Genomic DNA, 21393 nt, shown 5'->3' with positions numbered 1-21393 from the left:
GCCTCCAAAAGAACATGCTGAAAACTGGAGAAGAACTGGCTCAGCAAACGATCACCAGACAGCTACACCGCCCACAAGAACGCCACCCGGAAACATCACCAACTCATTAGAGCCACCAAGAGGGTCTCCTTCAAGGACCACCTTGACAAAAAAGCACACAATAGCAAGGAGCTCTTCAACATCGTGAAGGAACTCTCCAACCCTAGCTCCAATGCCAATGGCATCCTGCCGTCACAAGACCTATGCGACTCTCTGGCTACTTTCTTCCACCGCAAGATCACCGACATCCACAACAGCTTCAAAACCATGAACGCCCCGATGACCACCACTCCCCCCCCCACCACCACACGCACCAACCATCTACTCCCCTGGATAACCGTCAACGGCAAGGACACCATCGATATCATGAAGACCATCCACTCCGGCTCACCGCTAGACCCATTCCCCACCATATCTTCAAAAAAGCCAGCGCATCCATCGCACCCCATCTCAGTAAGGCCATCAGCATCTCCTTCGAGACAGCTACCTTCCCGGAAAGCTGGAAACACGCAGAGATCAACGCCTTACTCAAGAAACCAAAGGCGGACCTGAAGGACCTCAAAAACTTCCAGCCCATCTCCCTGCTCCCATTTCCAGCCAAGGTCACCGAGAAAATGTCAACAACCAGCTGACCCGCTACTTCGAAGACAACAACATCCTGGACCCATCCCAGTCCGATTTCCGCAGCAACCACAGCACCGAAACCGCCCTCATCGCCGCCACGGATGACATCAGGACCCTGCTAGACAACGGAGAAACAGCAGCCCTCATCCTCCTGGACCTATCAGCCGCCTTCGACACAGTCTGCCACTTCACCCTATGCACACGCCTACACAAAGCCGGAATCCAAGGGAAGGCCCTGGACTGGACCACATCCTTCCTCACCAGTAGAACCCGGGGCGTCCGCCTCCCCCCTTCCACTCCAATGCCACAGAGATCATCTGTGGCGTTCCCCAGGGCCCGTCCCTCAGCCCCACGCTGTTCAACATCTACATGGCACCGCTCACCCACGTCGCCCGTCGACACGACTTCAACATCATCTCCTGCGCCAACGACACCCTGCTGATCATCTCCCTCACCAAAGACCCTCGCACGGCCCAAACCAACCTCCATGAAGGCTGTCCCCGACTGGATGAGAATCAGTCGACTGAAGCTGAACTCGGACAAGACGGAGGTCCTCATCCTTGGGTCCACCCTCGGCCTAGGACGACTCCTGGTGGCCGACCGCACTGGGAACCGCGCCGACTCCCACAGACCACGCACACAACCTGGGGGTCACCCTCAACTCCACCCTCATCATGACTAAGCAGGTCAACGTCATCTCCTCCTCCTGCTTCAACACCCTCCGAATGCTTTGCAGGATCTTCAAATGGATCCCCACTGAAACAAGAACAACAGTCACCCAGGCCCTCGTCACCAGCAGGCTGAACTACGGTAACGCCCTCTACGCAGGAGCATCGGCCAAACTCCTAGAACGGCTGCAGCGCATCCAAAACGCCTCGGCATGTCTGATCCTCAACATCCCCCGCTGCAGCCACATCACCCCCCCACCTGAGAGACCTACGCTGGCTCCAAGTCAACAAGAGAATAACCTTCAAGCTCCTCATCCACGCACACAAAGCCCTCCATGACACCGGCCCAGCGTACCTCAACAGACAACTCAGCTTCTGCACCCCCACCCCCAAGCTCCGCTCTGCCGACCTCGCCCTCGCTGCTGTACCCCCATATCCGAAGAACAGCAGCCGGAGGCAGATCCTTCTCCCACCTCACCGCCAAGACCTGGAACACCCTACCCACCAACCTACGGCAGACCCAATACCTACTGGCCTTCAGAAGACTACTCAAGACCTGGCTCTTTGATCAGTAGCAGCGCCCACCCCCCGCCCCAGCGCCTTAAGACCCTCACGGGTATGTAGTGCGCTTTACAAGTGTCCTGATTGATTGATTGATTGATTGATTGATTGATTAGGGTAACCGGCAACATAAAGGGTATTAGTGCTGCAGGTGGCCTGGTTGGTACAGGGCGAGGGGAGGGGACCACTGGCCACATATTGGATCCTTCATTTTTGGACCCCTTAGAACTAAAGGACAGTAGCCCTCACAAAAGGACCCATGTTCCATCTCTTGATATTTGTGTTTTTTTTACGGATGGAGTTTTTCAGTTGGGGTCTGTGCTGATATTTGCACAGGATGCACCGTATTTAAGGTACGATACCCACATGGCAAAGAAGCAAGATCTCAGACCACACATTTGCGCACGTCACTTCATGCTATAGCTATTTAATATATAGTTGGACCCAATGCCTGCCACTACTCTTAAGATAGTCTCAATGTAAAGGGTCTAAACAGCCCAGTAAAACGTTAAGAAGTCATGTTATATGTAGAGAACTCAGGGATAGACATTTGTCTTCTCCAGGAGATGCTCCTTTTCTCAAAGGTTTGTCATTGCCTTCAAACACGGGCATTCCCCCACCAATTCTGTTCCTCCGCCTCTACCAAGATGGCCGAGATGGCCATACTAGTGGCACACTCCTTGAAGGGGAAAGTGGGACATAAAGGGGCAGAATTGAAGGGCAGACTCCTTACCTACCAGTTCACACTTAGAGATCGCCTTTCATAGTGGGGCCCATACATGCGCCAAATGAGGACCAAGAGGGCATTATCTGCACAGCACTGGTGGAGGGATTATCTACTGAAGATTGGAGGATCCTGACAGGGGGAGACCACAATTTCCCATTGCACTGCCTCCTCTCTCCCCCCAAGCAGGCCAAGAGACAGCCCACCTTGTCCCCAGTATCCTACATTTCATGTTGAACCCCTAGATAGTGCTGGCATGTTGCCTGAGTCGCCAGCTTACGATATTGCTGCTGTGTCGCCCCCAGAACCAAGTACGTTGCCTGATATCCCCTTACCACCCAGGCCTCCTCCAACTGAAGGAGCCATCACTCCAACTGAAGCAACCACTCATCCCTATGTTTCTTCCTTTGGGCAATCATGTTTTGGGCCTTATCCCTAAGCCCTGCCTTATAAGCATACCAGCTCCTCGCTTTCCTCAAAATACATATGGGCGTCCACTCTCAGGGACTCAGTTACCTCTGCATCTTGCAAGGCCCAGGCATCAACTCGCTAGTTCCTTGACTGGACACCCAGCTGCAGGGTCGGATTGGCAATGCAAGCACTCGGGCAATGGCCGAGGGGCCGGTATCCAAGTCCAGCTGTGGGCTGTTTTTTTGGGCAGCCTAGGGGGCCGATTAGGGCGGTGTCTGTGTTGTTCAGATGCCGTCAGCGGCCCAGTGGGTGTCTGAGTGGCCTCTCTGGAGGCAGATGGGCATCCATTACCTCCCGTTTATCAACGGGCAGAGGTGTCACTCCCCTTCTTTCGCTGGGCTGGCACATTAATGTATGCATATTGAGCGGGGCAGGGACTGAGCGGAAGAGGCCTCATTTGTTTCCAGGTGTGATTCACCAGTGTAAACTAATCTGTGCATTTTTTTATCTAATTAAAGTTAAAACATGCCTCTTGTCAGCGATCCCCCCCTCCCTTCGCCAAAGCAGTGTTTTGCAGAAAGGCAATATGCAAATATGGGCCTCTTTATTTTGTGTGCCTGTGCCGATTTTCAAGTCCCCAATCCAACCCTGCCTGGCTGGGCCCCCAGACAGACCAAAAAGGTTGAGTGGTTCAATATCCTACAGGCCAAATACTGTCCCTCTCTCACCCACACCTTCTACGGCAGCAGGAAGAGTATGTAATTTAGACGTGTCGGTGTCCCGTGGACCACCATGGAAAGGAAGGAACATTGTATCTAAGCAGGAAGAAGTACCGGACATATCCTCCAGCATCAGGGCATGGGTGAAATGAGCTAATGCAGATGGCGCCCCGGGTGGCAACAGGCAGGGTGAATGCCTATCTAGGTTCCAGTTCATAACTGTATTGTATGTATTGGCATTTTATATAGCGCACTACTTACCCGTAGGGTCCCAAGGCGCTTCGACCGCTGCAAAACCCTTCCTGGCTTCCCTGAGAGATGGTCCCTTAATGGGTATCTCCAGGGTGAGACCAGGCATCCCCGGCGGTCTGGTGGGGCCGTTAGTGAAGATGAGGCAAGCTAATGCCCAGAGTTGCCGAGTGTGATCGCTGAGCAGAGTGGGCACCGAGGCGAGAGAATTATCGAGTCCGCTGACCCTGGTCCAGAAACCTGCCGCGCCGGGAATCGAACCCTGGTCCCAGGCCGTCCTCTGCTCTCGGGTCTGCCGCCTCTAACCAGTGAGCCACACTACTTCACCCCACCTTCGCATTAAAATCACCCCAATTAAATGCAAATCACATGGAGCATCTAAAAGGTTGGGTTCATGAGCCTCCAGTACTCGCGAATGGAGCAGTTGGGAGGCTCGTATATATTAACAATAAAGATGTTTTTCCTGCCACATAGCAACCTCCTGGGTCCACCTATTGACTCTCAACCACAAAGGGCGGAGATCTTTTGGCCAAAACCTCCACTCCACAGGAACCCCTCATAAACCTTGCATGTTCTAACACTGAGAATTTACCCCCCTGAAGACAGCGGCATGTGTTCTCCAGTACATGCGTTTCCTGGAGGAGCATGAAGTCAGGAGAATGTCTGCAGATGTGCTGCATAACCACCCCCTTTTGATTTTACAGCTTAACTCATTGACATTCAAGGAGACGAACGCCAATGCTTTGCTATTGGACCGGTTCATTCAATGAGCAAGTGTCATTCCCTCGCACTACGGGCAGCAGGCCCTCCACTCGAGGTCTCCCGCGGTACCTACCAAGGCAGCATCCTCCAAATGTGTGTCTTACCAAACCATACTCTGCCAACCTGAACAAAAAAATGCTCCTAGAGGGGCATGGCCGGGCAAGATGCCCGAACGGATGGAATCCGTTTCGGCTCCATGTCTGCGCTAGTTTCTCGGGGGAATAGCAGCCGGATTTCAACAGCGTCACCAGCACTTTGCAGAGCAGATGTTGGCCCCCACCGTGAGGGAGTGCGAGGAGTCTTATAATGCAGCCCTAGAGCCAGAAATGAGGCGGTTGAGAAGCAAAGCCGGAGCAGTCCTTAACCCGCTAGCAGTGGCGGCCGCCATTTTATGATCGGGAGCAGTGCCCGATCCAAACGGCGCCTATCCACACAGCAGTGTCCGCAAGACCGGGACCACAGCGACGGCGGACCCCGCCTGCTGTGTCGATTAAACTGGAGAGGCGACAGAGCGGTCCTCGCTATTTTCTTCGGGAATAGTAGCCGGATTTCAACAGCGTGACCAGTGCTTTGCAGAGCAGACGTTGGCCCCCACCGTCAGGGCATATGAGGAGTCTTATAATGCAGCCCTAGAGCCAGAAATGAGGCGGTTGAGAAGCAAAGCTGGAGCAGTCCTGAACCCGCTAGCAGTGGTGGCCACCATTTATGATCAGGCGGCACCCGATCCCTATGGCGCCTATCCACACAGCAGTGTCTGGGAGACGAGGACCACCGTGAACGCAAACCCCCCCCAGCTGGTCGATTGAACCGGAGAGGCAACAGAGCGGTCAGAGACCCCCCTTGGCACTCAGGAAGACTCCACGTCATGGTCGCCCGCCCGAGGCACGAAGGGTCGGTGCACGGGCCTGCTCCGTGAAGTGAATTGAGTAAAAGCTTTGGCGGGTGCGCTCGGCAGGCAGGGACGGACCCAATGAGTCACCTGGGCCCATGAACGACTGTAAAAAGTAGTAAAAATAACCAATTTGGTAGACTATTTCGAATGTTGATCAGGCCCCATGAGCTTGCATCGAAGGGGAGGTTTCCTCAATTATAGTCAATAAAACAGGATTTCCCTCTCCACTAAATACCTCAGTGCTGCTACGTGGGTATTTAGAGGAGAGGGAATATCCTTTTTTTAATATAAGGGGCCAATTTTACCCCCTATAAACAGACTAGCCTATTTTTTTCGAAGATAGGCATATTACATATAAAATATATTGTTTTTGAGTGCAGTGGGGATCATATTAGGTCCTGATGAGTAAAGCAGTGGGGACTGCTTACGAAACATGTCGACCAGTAGGGCGTAATACACACCCCCTACAAAATACCCTTTTTAACATTTCCAGCTAGGGAAGTGAGTACGTTTTTTCCACTAGCCAGTGAATTTTTAAAGCCCCCATTTTTGTTTCTTTCACACACCTTATCACTCTCACTACCCACGCCACACATAGCCTATTTTAAAAAAAACAAGTGCTCCCGCGTATTAATAGGTTAAAGCACGCCCCGCCCTGTAGAAGGACCGGAAGACCCCTATGATGAAGCATGACACTATGGGATTTTTAGTGTGTGAGTGGTATTTTAAAAACACTTAGTGCTATTTCTTGACATTTCCGGGGTCAGCAACACTCACTTGTTTTTGAATCACGAATATTATAAAATACAAAACATAAAACGAATATAGGGTAGGATCATATTGTTTATAAATACTTGTACAGTAGGTAGATTATATCTAAAAACCTCTTCACTCCCTTCTTTTGTTATTTTTGACATTCCCTTCCCTTCCTGCCCTGCAACTGGAACTAGCCAAATTCGAAGTTGTAGCCGGCTTCAAGGGCAATCTAGACAAATCTTACGTCCTTAATCTTACACTACCAGACGATGAGGTGCGCGTCATCCAATGCCAATCCCGTTTACAGTGGTTGAGCCGCTCCCTCCAATAACTGGGGATCCAACTGACACCTCGAATATAAGGGCTCTACAAAGCCAATTTTCCGACTGCTCTCCTTCAGATACAGAATGACCTTAAGCGGTGGAAGCCTCTATTCATTTCCCATCACACTGCTGCCCAAATTGCTGTATCTTTTTCAAGCCTTACCCATAGATTTAGATTCGCCCTTTTTGCCCAAAATCAAATCTTTCCTCACAAAGTTCATTTGGCAGGGAGTACGGTCCCGATTTTCCTTCTCCATTCTGCGGCGACCCAGAACAAAGAGAGCGGCACAATTGCAGATTGTGAAGGAGTGGTTTAAACGGGAATCAGGGAAGCACTGGCTTCATATGGAAAGGGGTCGGCGGGGAGGACAGTGTGGGATCTGATTTGGAAACATAAGAACGAGTGACCACCGAATGTGTACATTAGCACCCCCACGTGCACTGTACTGAAGGGATGGGACTTCATATCAGGAAACGAGGCGTGGATCACATTCCTTTCCCCACACACACCGATCCATTTTAACCCGGCCTTTCCACCAGCCTTACATGAAGGCCAATTCGATGCCTGGAGAGAGGGAGGCTGCCTTATGCTTGATCAGCTTTTTCATAATTATGACATCCTAACCTTTGATAATTGCAGACGGGAATTCCACTTACCGCCAGAAGAACACTTCCACTACCTTCAACTTAGACATTAGGCACTCACCCCTCACATATGGGATAATGCCACTAGAGAGAAAACAGGGTTTGAAAAGTGTGTAAGGTCAGTGGGTTCAATGAAAGGGGTGATCTCCTTTCTCTACAATTATCTACTTTCCACCACACACTCAGTTCAACCGAGATACATGGCTATGTGTGAGGGTCTGCTGCAACGAGACATACACGACAAGGAATGGGCAGCACTCTGGTCCGATATATCGAAATTCAACCACTCCCTGGAGCTCCGGGATGCGCATTTAAAACCACTAATGAACTGGTACCTCTACCCTTTCAAACTTCAATGAATCTTCCCAAATACGTCAGATAGATGTTGGAGGGGCTGTGGGCTTCTGGGTGATTTCCAACATATCTGGTGGGACTGCCCCACCATACGTCCCTTCTGGGAGGAAATCTTAGCTCAACTTAAAACCATGTTGGGGTATCCTATACCGACCACCATGGAAGGTGTCTTCCTAGGTATTTGAGATCCCTCACTAGAACACCAGACCAAGGCTGACAAAGCCATCATGTGGACATGTGTAGGCGCAGCGAAAATAACGATAGCAGCAGCGTGGAAGAAGGAGGCAGACCCTACCCTTTCAGTCTGGTATGCGCAACTCTGGAAACTCCTCTGCCTAGAAAGGATGGCGGACATATTCCGCGATGATTAAAAAAGCTTCGAATATAAGGGGGGCCCATTAGTCGCCTTCCTTACATGGGCCTGCCACTGGCGGTATGCCCTCTGTCTATTCGAGACATGCATCTCTTTCAGTTCTAACATCCTTTATTTCTACCCAGCCATACACCCAACCAGCATCAATGGAGTCGCCATTGTTAGCGGGAGGGGGGAGGGCGTAGGGAGTTTATGGGGTTAATTGTTTTGCCTTTTCTTCTTTCTTTTTCTTTTTTTTTACTTTGGACTACATTCCTGGTTGGAAGTGTGGAGCGCCAATTCGGCACGTCGACATAGACTGTGAAACCACGTAATGGGAGAAAGGACTTACTAAGCCTATGAACTCTCTGAAACTGTACAAATCACTATAGATTGTCCCCCTTCCATAGTTTGGCACAGCAGCCTCGGGGTTGTGGTTCTCAGCCTTGATTTCACGGGATATGTTGTATGGTATTACATGACACTGATGCTCCTGTTGTTGTAAAGCAAATAATGTTTACAGAACAAAATGCCAATAAACATACGTTTTACAAAAAAACTCTGACTAAACACCCCCCAGCCCACATTTTTCATACATGGGTTCCGAACTACTCACTTCCCCAACTTGGGAAAGGTGGTTCACCCCCCGTCCCCACTCATGCACATAGTTTGTCCCCCACCTCAACACCGCAAACTACACCAGCAACAAACGGAAGGATAAAAAAGGGGGACGGCAAAGTGTTAGCCAATGCAGGAGGGCCTCCTCCACCCCAGAATCCTGAATGGGCCTCTAATCAGAACAGTAAACAGCAACACTAGATTACTTAGGGTCCCCTCACCAGATAGCACCATCCCCCATACAACAGCAGGTGAAGGAATTGTCACAGTGGGACAGGTGGAGAGTCCTAACGGGACGCTGTCATCTCCATCGCGCGCCCAGAAAAATGGCCACCACCCAATCCCCTCCAGCTGCCCCCTGTTCTGTCTTGGATTCTGAAGATGCCCCAAGCTTGTAGGCAGTAGCATGGGACTTCCGAACCCTTGTGCACCTCCTCCTCTGTGACCGCGGACCCTGGCGGAGAACTTTCCGTGGTGCATCAGTCTCTGAAGTCCCAGCCTGTGCTTGTTGGGTAAGGTCCACCCTCTCCAAGGCCCACTCCCATGCCTGTTCTGGTGTATTAAAAAAATAAGCTGTGAAGTTAAAGAGAACGTTCAGCTTGGCTGGGAACAACAACATGTAGGGGAGATTGAGGGCCGGGAGCTTCTGCTTAATGTCATCAAAGGAACGTCACCTCTGTTGCACTTCTCTTGTGTAGTCCGGGAAAATCCTGATATGGGCATTCTCAAAACGTAAGTCTGGGTGTCTTCTGGCTTCACTGAGGATGGCGTCTCTATCTCTGTAATTAATCAGACGAGTAATCAACAGGTGCGCCGAGGCCTCCGGGCTAGCAATCTGTGGGTCCTCCCCATAGCGAACCAGGGAGAATGTGCATCACCCAGGATCCAAGACTGCAGTCATATTTCCATGACGGTTCCATGTTAAACACCTCCACACCTTCCACAGACCCCACAAATTGGAGATTACGCCTACGTGACCTGTTTTTGGCATCCTCTGCGTGAGCCTCCAGAACTGCTGTAGAGGAGAGCAGCTTGGAGACCTATTCTTCAGCATGGTGACTTCATCCGCCAGTGAAGAGATTCGGGTCTCAGCCTCCATGACATGGTGTGCCACATTCTGAAGGTCCTGGTGCAGGAGAGAAACTTCAATCTGGACTTCACCCACCTTAGACTCCACCACCTCTCTGAAATCATGGATCATCCAAAGAATAGTAGTGAGGTTGGGTGTCCTGTTCCTTCTGTTGCACGCGGAAGCAGGAGCAGAGTCTGTGCCCACCGGGGCCATGGAGGTAAACCTGTCCATCTTGATTTGCATCTGGGCAAGCAGAGGTGGCTTATCCCATACCATGTTCGAAGGGAGCTCCCCTGCACCTGGCCCAGGCATTGTAAGGCACGAAGAGAGCCAAACCATCCAACGCATCGTGGCACATATAGTCAACTGCGGATCACTCAGCATCACCATCACAGAATATCTTCTGGCCCCTTCAATGTGATGTCCTCAGGTGGGGAAGTGGGGGCCCACTAGCAGAACAAGAGTCCATCCCGTTGGCCACCAGTCAACAACAAAGCATCAGCAGGTCCCGGTCCGCTAGCCCCAATGGCAGCAGCACAAGCAGCCCCCATACCAGCTTCAGTCTTGCACAACACAGGCACCTCTCCCAATGGGGGGAGGATGGAGGATGAGTACAACTCTCTACTGTCGCAGGTCTTTTTCGCAGCTCACCAGTTGGGCACTGGCCCGCTTGCGCTCAGGAGCAGCACAGCCGCCAGGGCCAGGGGACATCAGTCCCCGTCAATTGCAGACATCCGAGCCCCCAAGTCTGGAGTCGTAATGGAGGGAGGGAGTCCCTCAGCCACACGTCCTCCGCTGAGGGGGAGCCCCTCTCACTCCTCCAATCTCTGTGTCCCCTCACAGAGGCAGAGTCGTTCTTCAGGGGTGTAGCAAACCACTCCCTGCCTCAACAGGCCCCGCTGCAGCTAGCTCCACCAGCTCCAGCCCCTCCAGATGTTTGAGGCTGCAGCGCTCGAACTTCCCAGTTCCTGGGTGGCCGCAGCAAAGCTAGACCCAACAAGCAAAGAAAAGGGCATGGTCCGCGAGTCAGCCGCTTCCCTCACCTCCAGGAGCCCGCTCGCTGCCCAACACACACTGCAGCTCTGGCTCTTATTGGGTCCACCAAGGGCATGAATGCTCTCCCTGGCTCCGGGGGGTACCGCTCTCCCGCAGCCTGGCACCCATCTGGGTGTCTACGCTGCACCACTCGGAGCATCCTGCTCTCAGGTCGCAATCTTCACAAGGCTGCTTTGTCACCTCAGGCGCTCCGCACCACCCAAAGGCCCAACAGAACATTGGGGCATATTATCAAGCAGGGCATTAAAATTATCGCTGTTTTAGCAGCAAAAAACTGCTGCTAAAGCGGTGATAATGGGCTTGATAATATGGTCTTGTGAATTCCAATAGAAATCCATGTCTGGTGTGAACATGGGCTTCTATGGGAATTCTCCAGAGCATATTATCAAGCCCATTATCGCGGCTTTAGCTGCAGTTTTCTGCTGTTAAACGGCGATAATTTTAACGCCCTGCTTGATAATATGCCCCATTATTTTTCAGCTCTCTGGGTCCCGTTCACATGGACAATCAGTACCTCAGTCAGGGGCATGGCCGATCAGAGGCAAGGCAGATCAGAGGCCGCGGATGTTGATGGGTGTCAAAGGACGCTGGGTGCTGTACTAATCTGCAACCACAATTTTGGCCGCCTGACACAGAACTTTTGACATGTTTTTCTTTTTCAAAAACAAACTTCAGAAGTGGAAGTTTGCTTTTTAAAACCAAAATGCTTATGACCCCAATCCCTGGGAACCTTCTCCGAGGGTGTGGGGGTTATTGTAAGCAGGGACACGCAGACAGGGTTGCTTGTTCGATCTTCTTCTTTATTTAACAGTATCAAGCAGTACAGCAACATGAACACAGGACCTCCTCCGCTTCTCCCTCCAGCAACTGCCTCCCACCTGCATTCTACAAACGACCTACCACGCACTCCACACTCGCACTCCATGCACGCTCTACACTCGCATGCCATACACGCGCCACACACACACACGCGCCACACACACACGATACATGCACGAATACCACACACCCTCCTCCTCAAAAAGCTAAGGAACCACCATTAAGATCACCCTAACTTGAAATCCAAAAACCTAGCTGGCATCTTCCTTACCCTATCGCCACGGCGGAGACATTCACCACTAATGTCAACATTAGGGCGAAATGGTACACTCTCAGCATCTATAACATTTCTAGCACTAGAAGGACCAACGTCACGAACATCAACAACATCCCTAGGCTCACACGTACCTGCATTATCGGTCAGCCTCAAATCCTTCACCAAACCAAAATCATCGCCTAACAAATAACCACTACAAGACCCACCATCGGAATGTACAACAACCACACCCCTCCTCTCATTACAAAAACTCAATTGACGAAAATTCCACCTTTTGCCATCTTCCAATTCAACAGCACTACCAAACACCTTAATTACTTTTAAAGGTTTGGACCATACACTTTCACCCTTCAATACCTTCCTAGGGTTCTTCACCCTAACCATCTGACCTATCTTGACTAGAGGCCAGTTACATCTGTTCCCACGGTACTGCAGATTGCGGTCTTGATACCTTTTAACTTCAGATCTGACTTCTTCATCAACATTCTTGGCGTTACATTGCATCTTATTATTTCTCTTTCTTAACCACCAGGGAACCAGTCCCGTAAATGGCTTCCTGCCTCTTAAAATTTCGAAAGGTGTCTTCCCGGTAGCTGAGTGGGGAGTCACACGATAGGCAGTCAACCTCTCTTGCAAGGCCTTCCTCCAGGGTAACCCTGCACTTAATGCTAATTCAATCACTTCCTTGACCACCCTGTTGAAGCGCTCAACTTGGCCATTTCCTTCAGGGTGGTACAGAGATGACTTAATGTGCTTAATGCCCATTACCAATAAAAACTCTTCCATTTTTTGTGAAACAAATTGGGGACCATTATCCGAGACCAACATTTCAGGTACACCCTCTCTCGAAAATACATCCTCCAAAAACTCAATGACAACATCCGTAGACATACCATTCACCATTCTTACCTCGGGCCATTTCTAATAATAATCCACTAATACAATGGCATAACAATCTGTAGAAGACAAGGCTGAAAATGGTCCCATAAAGTCGATAGCTACTTTCTGCCACGGGTATTCAGGTAGCTCCACCATGGTCAATGGTACACTCAACGGCTTAGCTACTTTGTCACTGTTATTACAAATTTTGCAATCCCTTACTAGTTTGTCCACCATAGAGTCCACACCTGGCCACCAAAACCACTCCTTAACCCTTCTCTTTGAACTAGACATGCCACCATGTCCCAAATGGCTTCTCTCAGCAATGTCCTTCCTTAACCCAACTGGAGGCACAATCCTGTCACCCCTTAAGATGATATCATTAACAATGCATAACTCATCCTTAACCTTGGAAAAGGCAATGGATTCACCGCGTAAATATGACTCTCTAGGCCATCCTTCAACTATAAATCGTTTAATTTCTTTCAGGACCACATCCTTCTCCATCTCACTCACCCAAGATGCTTCAGAAATACTGCTAACAACATTCTCAGCATCAATAAGAAATACATCCTTAGTGGTAAATGCCACTTCACAATCAGTGTTGGTCTTGGCATCAGACATATCTGCATTGGGTAATCTAGACAGACCATCAGCAACAACATTGTCCTTACCAGGAATGTATTCAATATCAAAACTAAACATTTGCAGCTTTGAAGCCAAACGAGCTAATCTTGGCGTTAAGTTCTTCCCGCCCTCAGGCCTCAAAATGTTCACTAATGGTTTGTGGTCAGTACAGATTTTAAACTTCCTTCCCCATATATACATTCGAAATCTTTCAGCTGCCCATGAAGCAGCTAACAATTCCTTTTCTATAACGGAGTAGTTCCGTTCTGCTTTAGTTAGAGTACGTGAAGCGTACGCTACTACCCACTTTTCAGACTTGGACCGTTGGGAAAACACAGCACCAATGCCATACCCAGACGCATCCACAGATAGAATACATTCTGCCATTGGTAAAAAAGGTTTCAAGCAAGGCGTGGTAACTATTTCCTTCTTCACTTTCTCAAAACACGTTTTCTGTTGATCGCCCCATGAGAATGTAACACCTCTCTTTAGTAAGGATCTTAGCGATTCAACTTTTGAAGCATAGTTCTCAATAAATCGTGAATAAAATTCTGTCAGTCCCAGAAATGACATTAATTGTTCTTTGCTTGTAGGTTCTGGAACAGCTAAAATAGCATCAACGTGGCTAATTTTGGGTCGAATACCATCCTTAGATATGACATGACCTAAGTATTCCACCTCAGATTTCCCAAATACACATTTCTCATTTTTAATAGTTAGTCCACTCTTTCTTAACGCTTCCAAAACTGCAAATAAGCCTTTATCATGACATTCTTTGTTCTTCCCAAATATTAAAATGTCATCCTGAAACACTTTAGCATTTTCGATCCCCTGCAAGACCCTGCACATTTCCCTTTGGAACACTGCAGATGCACTAGCGAGCCCAAAAGGCATGCGCTTATACCTAAACATCCCTTCTGTGGTGATAAAAGCAGTGCAGTGTTTAGAATCATCCTCTAACACAATTTGATGGTATGCACTAGTTAGGTCTATCTTGGAAAACCAAGAAGAACCACCCACAGATGATGTTAATTCTTGCAGATTTGGAAGAGGGAATGTGTCAACCCAAATAGCCTCGTTTAAACATCTTAGGTCTACACACAGGCGCAAATCGCCATTGGATTTAAGCGAAATAACCACTGGCGAAACCCAATCAGAACTTTCAACTGGTTCAACAATACCATCACTACACAGTTTTTTAAGTATCTCACCCAATTTTTCTCTGTAACTAATCGGAACATTTCTAAGTTTTTGCCGAATAGGACATGCGCCTTCCCTTAGTATTATTCTGTGCTTGAATCCAACCATTTTGCCAATTCCACTTGAGAATACATCAGGAAATTTTTCTGGAAGCTTTGAGTAAGCATCTTTCTCAACACACTCATCCTGAATAGAATAAACTGGGCATTCCCGTCTAGGATCAATTTTCATGCCTAAATCATAAATGTGTGGCCACCCCAAGATTGTCGCACCCTTATTGGCCACATAAATTTTTCCCTGACAAGAGTTACATCCAAAACTTATTTTGGCTATTATAAACCCTTCTAACGGTATTCTGTGTCCGGTGTAACTTCCAGGATGTATGTCAGGACCTAATAATGGCCTGCTGGGCCATAGAGATTTGAATGAATCCATACCCATAATAGTATACCAGGCACAAGAATCTACCATGACCTTTACTTCTAGCCCATCGATATTAACAAAACAAGATGGTAACTTTTTAACTCTACACGCCCCTTTAGCTATTTCGTCGTGGATACTGCATATGTCACCCACAACATGGAAAACATCATCTTGATTCCCATCTTGGACACAATTAATGTCATCCTGCTCGTTATCTTGTAAATAATTAACTTTAGCTTTGAAGCTTGGCTTGGATAGTTACCGTTTTGAAGGTAGTTGAGCAACAATTAAATAAAACAAGTAAAAGAAAAATTAAAAATGCAAAAAAAATTCGTGCTCAATGTTGCTGTCGCTGTAAATCCCATCCTCGTCGCCATGTATTGTAAGCAGGGACACGCAGACAGGGTTGCTTGTTCGATCTTCTTCTTTATTTAACAGTATCAAGCAGTACAGCAACATGAACACAGGACCTTCTCCGCTTCTCCCTCCAGCAACTGCCTCCCACCTGCATTCTACAAACGACCTACCACGCACTCCACACTCGCACTCCATGCACGCTCTACACTCGCATGCCATACACGCGCCACACACACACACGCGCCACACACACACGATACATGCACGAATACCACAGGGGTCATTATTGTTTTTTCTTGTTCCTCGCCACCAGGTTTTTCCTGGTGGTTATGGACAGTAAACAAAGCCATTACACGTTCTCTCCTAGTGGGGACTCCGAAGGCAGAATACTAAAGGTCTGTCTGTCTCTAAATGAGGCAAGTGGGTGGAGAGTTTGGAAGGCACGGCACTTCATCACGTTTGCGAAAGAGTCCCTGTCTGCCAACCTTTATATCAGGCCCTAAATCTGCGCTGAGGCTGAGAGAGTCAGTTGTCAGCTGATTGTGACCGAACCTAACAGCATCTTTTTCACACGAATGTCAAGACAGTGCTGAATCTATTGAAGGAGTGCACTTGTTGATGGGACTGCGCTGCTTTTTGATCCACTTTACTCTTGAAGTCCTTAGCCCATAGTACCCCAAAAAGGTTACAAGAGATTTCCCTTTTATCATTTTTAGGTCTCGTCCTATTAATCGCGCAAGCGATAATAGGACGAGAGTATTGAGGGCAAACCAAGCACTGAATCCACCAGGCGGATTACGTCGAGTGCAAGTGCTCATGCACGCGCTTGCCATTTGCTCTCCGAGCCGCCTGCCTCCGAGAGCTTCACTTCAAAGGGATCTGTTCCCCCGCCCCATGCTTCACACTTTTCACGGCCGCCAGGCCGTGTCTCGCATTTCTCCTCCAGCCCTAATTATTCACCCCTGCTGTTGCTGCCCACAGCCTCCCCACAGCAATGCCAAGAGCTTGTTTCATTCCACTTAATGCCCTGTATGTGATGCATATCATATATATGTAAACATGAACGTCAACTCTCCAAACTCCACACAAACGGTAACGCATACATAAAACAAATACTATGCCAAACACAAGTGTAATGTAAACATTTGTGCGAGCCTGAATACTGGTGCACTGCAGTAACAAGTGAAGCTTAACACGTATCTTGCTATAGTGATATTGTCATGCAATCAAATAATACTATTATTCACCGATCATGGACGTGAGAATAGGCCTTGTGAACTGCGGAGCATAGCTTACTCTTTTCTGCAGGGATCGGCGTAAAAGACAGGCCACACTTTCAAAATACATGTCCACTAAAACATCTGTTGCTCATTTGCTTGTACATATCTGTCTGCATCTTGGGAGGATGGGTATGCCTTACCTGCAGTTCCCTCGTGTCAGTTGCCTGGTTTTCTCTGCAGCCTTGGTATCTTCTGGGAACATAAGTGCACACACACCGATGGCACTGCTGTGGTGAAAACTTTAGACCTCTGCTCTTCTCTTGTTTTTGAAATGCCACGTGTGGACAGTAAACAAACCCCAGGCGCCAGGAGAGCAGAAGGCACACAGAGACATCCTCTGTAATTGCTGTTTCCACTCTGAGGTCAATTAGTTGACGCTTTGCGTGGTCGATTTTTATTAAAACTGTGTTCGCCCAATTTCATCATTTGACTCACCAACTATCTTACTATCCGAGAATATTCCACGTACAAGTCTCCTTTTATTTGTTTCAGCATCCCCTCTGATTTAAAAGCACAATTGTTCCAGAAGGCTTGATAAAAATACAAAAAGAGAAGTTGTATTTGTAAATTCACCTTGGGCACAGCTATGGTGTTTTGCAACAATTGATTGATTCTAAACTCACAATTATTTATGACGTCAAACCCTCCAACTATATTAGAAGCATTCAATATTTCGACAGTCTGATATTTTTTGGAACTGGAATCCGTGAGTTGCAGGTTGAGCTGCATTATAAACTGGTGCGCGTGTAAAGCGCTCCAATGCCTTTGGGTCCAGTTTGCACTATATAAATGTATTTCTGTTTTGCAAAAAAAAAAAGGACTCCAAGGAGCTTATTCAAATTGCTTGAAAATGTGAAAACTTTCATAAGCGCCTCGACTCTCGCTCTCTTTGTGCCTATAAACTATATATAACAGTCCTGTTGCGCTTCAGTTCTGCAACAGTTGATTGATTCTAAACTAGCATTTATTTATGACGTCAAACCCTCCAAATATATTACTATTATTGCATATTTCGACAGTCGGCTATTTATTGGAAGTGGAATCCGTGAGTTGCAGGTTGAGCTGCATTATAAACTGGTGCCCGTGTAAAGCGCTCAAATGCCTTTGGGTCGAGTTTGCGCTATCTAAAATGTACTTCTGTTTTGTTAAAAATAAAGTGACTCAAAGGAGTTTACTTTTTTGATGCAAATTGCTAGAAAATGTGAAAACTTTTATAAGTACTTCTACTCGTGCTCTCTATGTGCCTTTAAACTATATATATAACAGTCCTGCTGCGCTTCAGTTCTGCAACAGTTGATTGATTCTAAACTTGCAGTTATTTATGACGTCAAACCCTCCAACTATATTACGAGCAGTGATTAATTCTACAGTCGCCTATTTATTGGAAGTGGAAATCGAGAGCTGCCGGTTGTGCTGCATTAAAAACTGGTGCGTGTGTAAAGCGCTCCAATGCCTTTGGCTTGAGTTCGCGCTGTATAAATGTACTTTTGTTTGTAATTCCATTGGGCCCTGTCTATCTTTAAAGTTTAACAGGTACAAAAGGGTTCCTCTCTTGTAAGATACCCTCTGTCTAGAAATTCTTCAACTGGTCACGTTTGCTTTTAATGCAATACGATGTATGTAGGGAGGACACAATCGTTGTCAGCCCTTTTGAACCTCATTCCCCCGAACCTATAATTCCCTTTTAGGAAAGGGACAAGTGTTCTAAGTTATTAGAAGTGATCGTGCGCTTTCATAGTAAACCCTTCAATGTAAGACACATTAAAATGCATACTTTATTGAGACCCTCTCACACTCTGCACCCTCTCACACTCTGCACACTCTGCGCCCTCTCACCCTCTCACACTCTGCACCCTCCTCACACACTGACCCCCCACACACTGCCCCACACACTGCCCCCTCACACACTGCTCTCTCTCACATTACGCACTCACACTACTTTAGGCCACACACACTGCATCTTCACACCACGCACATACACACACAGCCCGCACCCTTACACACTCTCATTACACTGTGCCCTCATACAATGCCCCCTCTCACACTGCCCCCTCACACAATGACCCCTCACACACTGACCCTTCACACACTACGCACTCACTGCGCACTCACACATTGCCCACTCATACTACTTTGCAGCCTCACACACCCGGCACCCTCGCGCACCCGGCACCCTCACGCACCCTGAACCCTCACGCACCCTGCACCCTCACAGTCTGCACCCTCTCGCACTCTGCACCCTCACGCACTCTGCACCCTCTCGCACTCTGCACCCTCTCACCCTTTGCACCCTCTCACGCTCTGCACCATCTCACGCTCTGCACCCTCTGCACCCTCTCACACTCTGCACCCTCTCACTCGATCTATTTATCACTATCACTCTATATAGCCCCCTCACTCTATCTATCTAATGCCAACAGTCTATCTATCTATCTACCTATCTATCTATCTATCTATCTATCTATCTATCTATCTATCTATCGCCCTCACTCTATCTATCTGTCTATTGCCCTCACTCTATTTGCCTATCTATTGCACTCTAGCGCCATCACTCTATCTATCGCACTCTATCACCATCATTCTATCTATCTATCTATCTATCTATCTATCTATCTATCTATCTATCTATCTATCTATCTATCTATCTATCTATCTATCTATCTATCTATCTATCTATCTATCTATCTATCTATCTGTCTGTCTGTCTGTCTGTCTGTCTGTCTGTCTGTATGTCTGTCTATCTATCTATTGCCCTCACTCTATCTGTCTATCTATTGCCCTCACTCTATCTATCTATCTATCTATCTATCTATCTATCTATCTATCTATCTATATATCGATCTATCGCCCTCACTCTATCGCCTTCACTCTAACTATCTATCTATCACCCTCCCTCTATCTATCTGTCGCCCTCTTTCTATTTATCACCCTCCCTCTATCTATCTATCGCACTCTATCTATCGCAATCACTCTATCTATCGCACTCACTTTATCTATCTATTGCACTCACTCTATCTATCACATCACCACAACATCACTCAGCGCCAGCACAGCATCAATCTGTGCAGCCGTTCAACAACAACTGGTTCAAATATGTTCTCTCAATGTTTCAAACTTTATTATAAATTTCACTTCTGTTCTTGGATTTTCATCACAATAAAATACACTGAACTTAATCTTCACAAAAGTAAGTTAATTACAAAACTAATAATCTATTGCCATTATAAATTACAATAGCTTGTGTTTACCTATTAATTATTAAAAATAATTTAAAAAAAATGTTATTTGTAATAGAAATACATCTAAGTCACATAAATACAACACATATTGCATTACAAACGCAATAGGTGTCACATTTGCGGAAAAATATAACTATTGGCATTGTAAATGACAAAGCTATTAATTTAAATATTTTCAAAACCAACACATACATAAAAAATGTGTCATTTACAATACCAATAGCTCAAACGTTACTGATGCGAGACCTATTGCATTGCAAATGCTTGTTGTAGTGTGCTGTTGGCTAGGGCTGTATGCCCTGATTCCAGAACCATTTTACATCCATAATGTATCTTTCTCAGCTATTGCAGTTTTAAACTTACCCCTTTACTTGTACCCTAGATCCAGTGATGGTGCCCACCATCTGAAAAATCCATCTGCAATCAACTGCTTATGAAATATGGGTTCCTAAAGGTCAGCAGCCCGGGAAACCCTATGAAGGGTATCACTTTGAATTTGTTGGAATGGGATCATGGCTGTAAGTCAGCAGTAAATTTGCTTTCCAGACTTTGTGGGGTTGCAATTATTTCAGGACAGAGCCTTAAAAGGCTCTGCGAGGGAAACTAGTTCCCGAGGTTCACAGGGACATTTTAAGGATTTTGGGGGCCCTGGGCCAAATGTATTTTGGGGGCCCTTGATCAGATAGCTTAGAATTTATGATCCATCTTCAACTCTTTCATACCCTCTTTGGCCAGGTCAGTGATAATGCACAGGACACTGGTCCAAATTCTAAATGTGTTTACATCTAATGTTCAGGGCTAGTGATTTGTGTTTCTTCAATACTATAACACAGCAGCAATTCACTAATATTACTGCAAATAATCTCTGTGGCGTTCACCCAGTTCTCATATGTGATATGTTGCCTGGATCTAAAATAAACTTTTTTATGAATGTTGCATGAAACACTAACACAAAATTTGTCTGCAAAATGTCTGTAACAGACTCTCACACATCACCCACATTAACAATAAATTATAGTAAAACGCTATATCACAGCAGTCTGTTTAGGAATTAATCAAGGTCATCTGGGCAAGACTGTGCAGAACAGAGCTGACTCTATCAAAGGGCCCCCGGAAAGACTTGGGCCCTGGGCCAGAGCCCACTGTTTTTTCCATGCCTTAAAATGTCTCTAAAGTTTCATCCTCCACCAGACCACTGTGGTCACAACCTCAATAGTCTCATACTATATATGGCGGGCCTCTTTTTTTATTTTTTTTATTCACTCCAGAGAAAACATCTTCACAGTACAAAAACATGGAAAACACAAAACACCTTGCTTCATAACAAAATCCCTGGACTCTGCAGGTTAAATTATAATGCACATGCACAGTTTCATAACTAGATAACTAAGCGAGGAGAAGAAAAACAGAAAAACAAACAAAAAAAAGAATATTTATATACCATACTCACCGATAATATCTATTTTC

Source organism: Lissotriton vulgaris, chromosome 5, assembly GCF_964263255.1.
Source record: "Lissotriton vulgaris chromosome 5, aLisVul1.2, whole genome shotgun sequence".
In the NCBI taxonomy this organism is placed as follows: Eukaryota; Metazoa; Chordata; class Amphibia; order Caudata; family Salamandridae; genus Lissotriton; species Lissotriton vulgaris.
The sequence above is the reverse complement of the archived record's forward strand: the minus strand, read 5'-3'. Positions refer to the sequence as shown.